The 8668-nt window shown below is 39.4% G+C and overlaps 1 pseudogene; it reads right to left on the reverse strand.

Annotated features, from left to right (window-relative positions):
* LOC126069670 (T-complex protein 1 subunit zeta-like) lies at positions 1-8095 on the reverse strand (annotated as a pseudogene).
* Positions 8096-8668: the final 573 nt, after the last annotated feature.

Here is an 8668-nt window from a genome sequence, read left to right on the forward strand (position 1 = left end):
TCAACCTTTTAGAGAAGACATTCCAGCTCGCATGATTTCATCAACCAGGAGAATGTTGGTAGCAATCGCAGTGCAGAAATAAAGAGCCTGTTGCTTCTTGATTTGTAAACTTTCACTTAAAGCACAATAAAAATTATATATATTAAAAAAGAACCTGTTGCTTTACACAATAGTTATACCATATACCTGCTTCTGGTGCTACCATTGGCTCACCTGTGTTCAAGTTTACACCCACAAGTCAACCAGATTCTGAATGTTCTGCTTGAACTTTTAATAGTGTTTCCTGAAAATCAAAACCAGAGTTCTGAGCAAGAACCTTCGGAATAATGAGCAACTCATCAGCAAATGTTTGGACTCCAAGTTGGGCCCTGCCCTTGACACCGGGCTTGTGTTAAATCAGAGCTTCTGCAATTGCCACTTACACTGCACCAGCTCCTGGAACCACACAGCCATCATCAACAGCATTTTTAACAGCCCTCAAGCCACCTCTTATTGCATCTTACATTTGAGTGAGTGTGTGCTTACTTGGTTCTTTGACCAATAGTGTAACAGAGAGAGAGTTATTGCATTTCTCAACGAAGGTGAACTTCTCTTCTCCCAACGTGTTCTTATAGATGAGTCCCGCATGTCCCAAACAGTCAGGATTTAGGTCATCTAATTTTTTTTTTAAAGAATTTAGAGCCACCCCGCTACAAGCAAGCATCAGCCTCTCCATATTTCTTCGTTTAGCTCTGTGCAGAGCTACTTTGCCTTCTTTTTGCAAGGGCATCTAAGGAAAAAGTGTCGATTCCCTTTTGATTAATAATGAGAAATCCTTTATTTGAATCACCACAGACTTTTACATTTTACATGTTTATTTTTAACTTTGTTTCATAAAGCCATTCGTAATTTAGGCATCATTCTTTCAAGTACTAGATTTCTAACATTTAAAATTACATTTTCTAAAAATTTTAATTAAAAAAAAGCCAGGAACTGCTTTGTTTACCACAAATCCATACACCATAAAGTAAAGCACAATTCAACTGAATTTATCCACGTTTCCCGCTACTCTAACATCAGACTTTCTTTTTCAGTTCTGTTATTTTGTTAACTCTATCTTCAATAAATTTTCTTTCAGCTTTTACAAGTTTCTCTCTTTCATCCGCACTCTTGTAAAAGAAACCAGAGTTCACTTCTGTTTTCTTCGTATTCTAATGACATATTGCACATGAGGATGTATGCCTCTTCTACTCTTTTCTTCATATCAGGATGCCGTGCCCCATGGTCGAAAACAAACCCTCTGAGTAAGCTTGTATCAGTTTGAGACTTATGTTTTATCTCCGTGATTTCAACCATGAAAAAGTCAATAGGTTCATCTTGTTTTTTTTTTTAATTTTTATTGTGCTTTAAGCAAAAGTTTACAAATCACGTCAGTCTGTCATACAAAAATTTATATATATACACCTTGCAATATACTCCTAGTTGCACTCCCCGTAATGAGACAGCACACTCCTTCCCTCCACTTTCTATTTTCCTGTCCATTCAGCCAGCTTCTGTCCCCCTCTGCTGTCTCATCTCCCCTCCAGACAGGAGCTGCCCACATAGTCTCCTGTGTCTATTTGATCCAAGAAGCTCACCCTTTACCAATATCATTTGCTACCCCATAGTCCAGTCCAATCCCTGTCTGAAGAGTTGGTTTTGGGAATGGTTCCTGTTTGGGGCTGAGAGAAGTTCTGGGGACCATGACCTCCAGGGTCCTTCTAATCTCAGTCAGATTATTAAGTCTGGTCTTTTTAAGAGAATTTGAGGCCTGCATAGCACTGCTCTCCTGCTCCCTCAGGGGTTCTCTGTTGTGTTCCCTGTCAGGGCAGTCATCGGTTGTAGCCGGGCACCATCTAGTTCTTCTGGTCTCAGGCAGATGTAGTCTCTGGTTTATGTGGCCCTTTCTGTCTCTTGGGCTTGTAATTGCCTTGTGTTCTTGGTGTTCTTCATTCTCCTTTGCTCCAGGTGTGTTGAGACCAATTGATGCATCTTAGATGGTTGCTTGTTAGCGTTGAAGACCCCAGACAACACTCTCCAAAGTGGGATGCAGAATGTTTTCTTAATTGATTTTATTATGCCAATTGACTTAGATGTCCCCTGAGTTTTTACAGTATCATGCAAGTTTTAGAGATCAGACCCCAGTTGGAAATGTCATAGCTAAAAACTTTTTCCAAGTCTGTAGGAAATCTTTTTAGTCTTATGGTGAAGTCTTTGATGAGCATAGGTGTTTGATTTTTAGGAGCTGCCAGTTATCTAGTTTCTCTTCTGCATTGTTAGTAATGTTTCGTATACTGTTTATGCCATGTATGAGGGCTCCTAGTGTTGTCCCTATTTTTTTTCCATGATCTTTATCACTTTAGATTTTATATTTAGGTCTTTGATGCATCTTAAGTTAATTTTTTGTGCATGGTGTGAGGTATGGGTCTTGTTTCATTTTTTTTTGCAGATGGATATCCAGTTATGCAAGAACCAGTTGTTAAACAGCGTGTCTTTTCCCTGATTTAACTGACTTTGGGCCTTTGTCAAATATCAGCTGCTCATATGTGGATGGATATATGTCTGGATTCTCAGTTCTGTTCCATTGGTCTATATACCTATTGTTGTAGCAGTACGAGCCTGTTTTGACTACTACGGAGGTATAATATGTTCTAAAATCAGGTAGAGTGAGGCCTCCCACTTTGTTCTTCTTTTTCAGTAATGCTTTACTTATCCGGGGCCTCTTTCCCTTCCATATGAAGTTGGTGATTTCTTTCTCCATCTCATTAAAAAATGCCTTTAGAATTTGGATCAGAATTACACTGTATCTACGGATCACTTTTGGTAGAATAGACATTTTTACAATGTTAAGTCTTCCTATCCACTTATGTAGGTCTCTTTTGGTTTCTTGCGGTAGTGTCTTGTAGTTTTCTTTGTATAGGTCTTTTACATCTCTGGCAAGATTTATTCTTAAGTATTTTATCTTCTTGGGGGCCACTGAAAATGGTATTGATTTGGTGATTTCCTCTTTGATCTTTTTGTTGGTGTAGAGGAATCCAACTGATTTTTGTATGTTTATCTTGTACCTGATACTCTGCTGAACTCTTAGTTTCAGTAGTTTTCTTGAGGATTCTTTAGGGTTTTCTGAGTATAAGATCATGTCATCTGCAAATAGAGATAATTTTACTTCTGCCTTACCAATCTGGATGCCCTTTATTTCTTTTTCTAGCCTAACTGCTCTGGCTAGGACCTCCAGCACAATGTTGAGTAAGAGTGGTGATAAAGGGCATCCTTGTCTGGTTCCCGATCTCAAGGGGAATGCTTTCAGACTCTCTCCATTTAGGATGATGTTGGCTGTTGGCTTTGTATAAAAAAAAAATATGTTTAGGAATTTCCCTTCTGTTTCTATTTTGTTGAGATTTTTTATCATGAATGGGTGTTGGACTTTGTCGAATGTCTTTTCTGAGTCAATTGATAAGATCATGTGGTTCTTGTCTTTTGTTTTATTTATATGAGGGATGACATTGACTGTTTTTCTAATGTGGTACCATCGCTGCATACCTGGTATGAATCCCACTCGGTCATGGGGCATTATTTTTTTGAGATGTTGTTGAATTCTTTTGGCTAGAATTTTGTTGAGGATTTTTGCATCTAAGTTCATGAGGGATATAGGTCTGTAATTTTCTTTTTCTGCAGTGTTTTTACCTGGTTTTTATATCAGGGATATGCTGGTTTCATCAAATGAGTTTGGGAGTATTCCGACCTTTTCTATGCTCTGAAATACCTTTAGTAGTAGTGTTAACTCTTCTCTGAAAAAAAAAAAAAGAAAGAAAGTTTGGTAGAATTCTGCAGTGAAGCTGTCCAGGCCAGGGCCCTTTCTTCTTTTTGTATGTGTGCTTTATTGATATAAATTGACCTCTGAGCACTGCTTTCACTGTGTCCCAAAGGTTCTGATAGGAAGTGTTTTCATTCTCGTTGGATTCTCTGAATTTCTTTATTCCATCCTTAATGTCTTCTATAACCCAATTTTTTTTGAGCAGGGTATTGTTCAGTTTCCAAGTGTTTGATTTCTTTTCCCTGCTTTTTCTGTTATTGGTTTATACTTTTATGGCCTTATAGTCAGAGAAGATGCTTTGTAATATTTTGATGTTGTGGATTCTGCTAAGGTTTGCTTTATGACCTAATATGTGGTCTCTTCTAGAGAATTTTCCACGTGCACTAGAAAAGAAGGTATACTCGGCTGCTGTTGGGTGGAGTGTTCTGTATATGTCTATGAGGTCAAGTTGGTTGGCTGTTGCATTTAGATCATCCATGTCTTTATTGAGCTTCTTTCTGCATGTCCTGTCCTTCCCCGAAAGTGGTGTGTTGAAGTCTCCTACTATAATTGTGGAGCTGTCTATCTTACTTTTCAATGCTGTTAGAGTTTTTTTTTTATGTATCTTGCAGCCCTGTCATCGGGTGCATAAATATTTAATATAGTTATATCCTCCTGGTATGCTGTCCCTTTAATCATTATATAGTGTCTTTCCTTATCCTTTGTGGTGGATTTAATTTAAAGTCTATTTTGTCAGAAATTAAGATTGCCACTCCTGGTCTTTTTTTGATTGTTGTTTGCTTGATATTATTTTTTTACATCCTTTGAGTTTTAGTTTGTGTCTCTAAGTCTAAGGTGTGTCTCTTGTAGGCAGCGTATAGATGGATTGTGTTTTTTAATCCATCCTGCCACTCTCTGTCTCTTTATTAGTGCATTTAGTCCATTTACATTCAGCATAATTATGGGTAGGTATGAGTTTAGTGCTGTCATTTTGATGTCTTTTTTTTGTTGTGTTGTTGACAGTTTCTTTTTCCCACTTTTTTTTTTTTTGAGTTGAGAAGTTTATCCTTATATATGGTCTTTTCTTCTTACTAGCTTTTGTTGATTTTTTTTCTTCTGAGTCATTTTTTGTTTCTTGTATTTTATTTTCATTAATAGGACTGTTAGTCTCCTTTGTGGTGACCTTAATATTTATCCCTATTTTACTAAGTTTAAACCTAACTATTATTTCTTTATATCGCCTCGTCTTCCTCTCCATGTGAAAGATCTATGGCTTCATTTCTTAGTCCGTCTTTATTGTTTTAATGTTGTATTCTTTTACGTAATGGCATCGCTGTTTCCCTGCTTTGAGCATTTTTTCTTTTTATCTTGATTTATTTTTGTGATTTCCCTACCTGGGTTGACATCTGATTGCTCTGTCCCTTGTTCTAGTCTTGGGTTGATATCTGATATTATTGATTTTCTAACCAGAGAACTCCTTTTAGTAGTTCTTGTAGTTTTGATTTGGTTTTTATTAATCCCCTAAACTTCCATTTATCTGGAAATGTCCTAACTTAGCCTTCATATTTGAGAGACAGTTTTGCTGGATATATGGTTCTTTGTTGGCAACCTTTTTTTCCTTCAGTGCTTTATATAAGTCATCCCATTGCCTCCTTGCCTGCATGGTTTCTGCCAAGTAGTCCGAGCTTACTCTTATTGACTCTCCTTTGTAGATGAATTTTCATCTATCCCTAAAAATCCCTAGTCGGTCTTAAAATTCTCTCTTTATCTTTGGTTTTGGCAAGTTTGATTATAATATGTCTTGGTGACTTTCTTTTAAGGTCTACCTTATGTGGAGTTTGATGAGCATCTTGGATAGATATCTTCTCATCTTTCACAATATCAGGGAAGTTTTCTGCCAACAAATCTTAAACAATTCTCTCTGTATTTTCTTTTATCCCTCTGTGTTCTGGTACTCCAATCACTCGTAGGTTATTTCTCTTGATAGAGTCCTACATGATTCTTAAGGTTTCTCCATTTTTTTAATTCTTTTATTTGATTTTTCTTCAAACATATTTGTGCCAAGTGCTTTATCTTCAGTCCCATCATGTCTGCCTTCCATTTGCTCAATTCTGCTCCTCTGACTCTCTATTGGGTTGTCTAATTCTGTAATTTTATTGTTAATATTCTGAATTTCTGATTGCTGTCTCTCTATGGATTCTTGTAGATTATTAAAATTTTCATTATGTTCTTGAATAACCTTTTTGACTTCTTCAACTGCTTTATCTCAGTCTTCCTTGGCTTTTTCTGCATATTGCCTGATGTTTGAAGAGTTCTGTATATTAATCTTTTGTATTCTGCATCCAGTAATTTCAGGAAGGCACCTTCATCCAGAAGATCCCTTGATTCTTTGTTTTGAGAGTTTGTTGCAGCAATCATGGTCTGCTTCTTTATGTAATTTGATATTGACAGTTGTCTCTAAGCCATCTATAAATTATTGCATTAGTTTATTTTATTTTTGCTTACTGTATCCTGGCTTCTTATTTTATTTTGGTATGCCCATATAGGTTGCTTGAGTGAGCCAGCTTGATTATTTTCATCTTTGAAGCTCTTATGTCCTGTCACCAGATGGCTAGAGCTGTTATCAGGTATATGAGCCTAAGAGTCCATTCACTTTTCTTGTATGGATTCAGCTCAGGTGTCCAGGTAGCTGGTCATCAAGTGTGTGGTACAGGCCCTGTCCTAGAGTCTTAGAGGGACAGGGGTGATTGGTGTAGGTACCATACCTGGTTGCAGCAGGGGGTCACACTCTGAAAAAGGCAGGGGGCTGACAACCATCCCTCAAGTGTCTGTGAGGAAAACGTGTCCCTGTTCCCCAAAGTGCGCAAGTGGTGGGTTCTGCAGACAGACTATGGGCACCCAATGTTTTTGGTTCTAAGTACCGGGAGGTGACAGTTATCCTTGGACACCTGTCACAGGTGGCTGGTGACCTGAGTGGAGCCACCAGCCCTTAGGCCTCTGATGTGGGTAGGTGAGGACTCTGTTTAATAAGCAAAGTGCTGTCAAACATCAAACACTCACCTCTCCACCACACAGTGGAATCAGTTGCAGTCTGCCAGCAAGGGCCTATTCTCCTGAAATTGTCCCACACAGGTGCATGCAGGGGGGAAAAGTATTCAAAGTCCACAGACCACTTATGCCTGGACAGGAGGCATTTCTGTCCTGAGCTCCCCAGGTTAGTGGAGCTGGCAGATTATCTTTTCCCCACTTGTGAATTTATTCCTTCTCCAAGGCTGGGAGACTGGCTCAGAGTGCTCAGCAGGGCCTATCTCAGGCCCAGGGAAATCGACAGCCACTGAAGCCAGCTTGGGGGCTGGGAGCATGGTAAAAAATATATGCAAGTACTTAGCTTTTGCTGAGAGTGCTGTTCTTCTGTGGTTTCAGAGGTGTGAGTAGACTGTGCTGCTGGCTGTCTCTCCCTGAGGAAACTGCGGCCGAACACTACCACCACCCTCAGCAGTTGCTCCCAGGAATTGTGCCTGAAGATCCCCAGGGTTTCAGGTCCAATAACTCCTCTCTGCTTCTGAACTGTCTCTCCCTCCCCCTGCTGCTCAGTCCATTTTCTAACTTCTTCTTTGATGTTCAGGGCTCCTAGCTTGTCATAAATATAATCGTTTCACTTGTTTTTTCAGGTCTTTGTTGTAAGAGGGATCACTGGAACAATCTGACTACTCTGCCATCTTGACCTTGCCTCCTCATCTTGTTTTTTAATGGCCAAGATGGAGTCAACTACATTCTCTGTTAAGACGTCAGCAAGTTCAGCATGAACTTTAGTGTGCAGAGATGTTCTGGCCACATATATAAGTGTTTGTCCATCCATCTCTTTACTTACTTTGATTTGCTCCAAAAATTGAAGGGCCTTTTCCTTGTAGCTTCAAATCCTTCAGTTATTATTTTGGGATGAAAACCTTCAGAAATGTAAAGGGGCACCTGTTTCAGCAGCTCTTCCTTGATCAGGACATTGGAAGTAATACCATCACCAGTTATGTCATTCTGGGCTGTTGCTACTTTTGCTATTAAGAAGGCTGTTGGATATTGAATTTGCATTTCATGAAGCAGCACATTTCCATCTTTAGTAAGCTCAAAGTCTCCAGCACCAGAAACAAGCATCTTCATGGTGCCCTTGGGCCCAAGGTTGGTCCTCAGCATGTCCTGCAGTCCCTGAACCACACTGATATTGACTGGCAGCACCACTGGAGCTCGTGCCACCTCGGCCGTGGAGTTCAGGGTCCTCACGGCTGCCATGGTAGGCCAAGCAGAAGAGGAGGATGAGACCTGAGGTGTGGAAACCGCAAGGCCCAATCAGCTCAGCCTTGTTTAATATCTTGACTGCTGCTTCCTTGGGTGTTGATTGTGGATCCAAGTAAAATGAAATCCTTGATAACTTCAATATTTTCTCCACTTGTCATGATGTTGCTTATTGGTCAAGTTGTGAGGATTTTTGTTTTCTCTGTTGAGGTGTAATCCATAATGAAGGCAGTAGTTTTTGATCTTCTTAGGTACTTTAAGTCTTCTTTGCTTTCAGCTGGAAAGGTTGTTTCATCTGCATATTGAGGGTTGTTAATGAGTCTTCTACCAATCCTGATGTCGCGTTCTTCTTTATATAGTTCAGCTTCTCGAGTTACTTGCTCAGCATGCAGATTGAATAAGTATGGTGAAAGGATACAACCAACCCTCATGCACACCTTTCCTGACTTTGAGCCATGCAGTATCCCCTCATTCCATTCAAACAGCTGCCTCTTGGTCTATATACAGTTTCCACATGAGCACGATTAAGTATTCTGGAATTCCCATTCTTTGCAATAGTGTCCATCATTT

Source organism: Elephas maximus, chromosome X, assembly GCF_024166365.1.
Source record: "Elephas maximus indicus isolate mEleMax1 chromosome X, mEleMax1 primary haplotype, whole genome shotgun sequence".
Taxonomy (NCBI): domain Eukaryota; kingdom Metazoa; phylum Chordata; class Mammalia; order Proboscidea; family Elephantidae; genus Elephas; species Elephas maximus.